Source organism: Myiozetetes cayanensis, unplaced genomic scaffold (assembly GCF_022539395.1).
Source record: "Myiozetetes cayanensis isolate MyiCay16 unplaced genomic scaffold, myiCay2020 scf22, whole genome shotgun sequence".
Lineage (NCBI taxonomy): Eukaryota > Metazoa > Chordata > Aves > Passeriformes > Tyrannidae > Myiozetetes > Myiozetetes cayanensis.
The window spans coordinates 6229193-6231209 of NW_026087434.1; positions in this window are offsets into that span (position 1 = coordinate 6229193).

Below are 2017 nucleotides of genomic sequence, written 5' to 3' on the forward strand. Positions count from 1 at the left end.
CCACTCACCGTCCCCCCTGGGACCCGTGTGCCCCTGTTGATCTGATCTGGCACTGCTGAGCTGATCCCTTGTTCACACAGGGGATGCTGTGGTGCTGGGGTGTCTGGCTGCTCAGTACATGGAGTGGCACAGAGCCAACTCCATCACTGGGCTTGATTCAAGTCCTCCTGAAAAGGTTTCCTAATTTCAGTTTCCCTGCAGCTTCAGCATTTCCATGAGCAGTGCTGGGCATGACCCCATCCTCACTGATAGTGTCAGGGCTGTGCCAGAGCAAGCCAGAAGCTTGGGTGTCATGGGGGACCAGGGATGTTCAGCAGCTGGGGATGATGATGACCTGGATAATGACCTGGAACGATCAGGCAGTGCCTGTGAAGTACACTTGTTCCCAGGAGCACTGTCAGTGCCCAGTGGGATGAATCCAGACAGATGGGTCTGGGGTACCAGTGATGCCCCACACCTTGCTCTGCCCTGGCTCCCCCCTGGCATGCCCAGTGCCATCTGCAGGTGTGTCCCTGTGCTCCTTGTTGGGAGCAAGCTGGGGTGATGGGTAACGGGACAATGGGTACCAGGGAGAAAACTGATGGCAGAATTGCTTGACATTTTGCTAATATTTTTTAATTGCATTAAGCAAGTGTAGAAAATTATTTGCCCTGTTAATACCTAAAGCCAGAATTAAAATAAAATGACCCTCCACTTCTCCTGCTTTCCCAGCCTGCCCGGCAGCTCTCTCACAGACACGCTGATCTGTGTCCACGCTGCTGCCTTTTGGGGCACTTTGGTTTTGGGAATAACCATGGAGGGTCCCAAAAGCAGTTTCAAGGCAAGGTGCTGCATCCAAACCAGGCTGTATTGATGCTACATCCAGCCCTGCACTGGGCTGCTGGGGGACCCTGTGCAAGGCACAGCAAAGCCAGGGCATGCCGGGGGTGCCACACATGGACCCCCTTTCCCCTCACCGTCATCCTGGCCCTCCACTTTCCTACAGCCACGTGTTACTCAGCTGTTGGGCCAGGAAATGAATCCCTGATGGGATGGGCAGGAAATTGTAAAGCAAGTGGGGTGCAATGGCCCGCACTGGCCTGGCAGGTCCCGGACCCCAGTGTCACCCTCCAGTGTGGGCACTGTGGCTGTCACCGGCTCCAGGTGAGGCTGGGAAAGAGGAGCATCAGGCAGGGCTGAGGACTAAGTGCTCCAGCCCAAGGGGCATTCCTCCCTCTGGTCCCTTCTGCCTGTAGGACCTACCTGGTGTCCCGTGGGACCTACCTGGTGTCCTGTGTTCCTTTCTCGGTTCCCATGTCAGTCCCACATGACATGGCAGAGCATACGTGCCATGCCAGGGGAGCAGCCAGTAATCACCATGCCACCATCAGCCTGGGGAAGCAGCCATGTCCCCATGGGCCAGCTGTGGTACCCAGCAGCCAAGCAGGAATGCTGCAGTGCTCACTTGGTGTCTGCAAACCTGTGTCTCCAGCAGAACCACCATACAACCTTGGTCATCCCCAAGACATCCCGTGCCTTCTACCTCCTCCAGCCTGTGGTCTGGGGGTCCAGCCAGCCCCTAAGGATGGGGAGAAAAAAGCAGCTGAGTGCTAATGAGTGCCAATGCCTCCATCCTTGCAGCAGCTGCCGGGAAATAAAGGGCAGGGCCTGTGCATCAGCATCGCTTTGAGTGATGCTCAGAGTTGAGGAGCTGGGGATGTCTGGCCAAGGATGGGGTGCCCATGCAGTGGCTGGACTGTTGGCACAGACCCTTGGCCTCATTCTGCTCCCCACACAGCACCTCCTGCACCACTGGGAACATGTGCAAGCTAAACCAGGGGACTGATTTTGCTGAGGAACCCCATTTAACAGAGGCACAGGACAGTTTGGTATTTGTGGCTTGGGGTGTTAAGGGATGACCATCCCAAGGATCACTCGTTCCCTGACGGGGACATGCTGCCGTCCACTGCCACAGTGCCCACAGGACCTGCCCCGTGTCTGACTGCTCCGGTGTCATGGGCAGGGACGAGGGATGGTG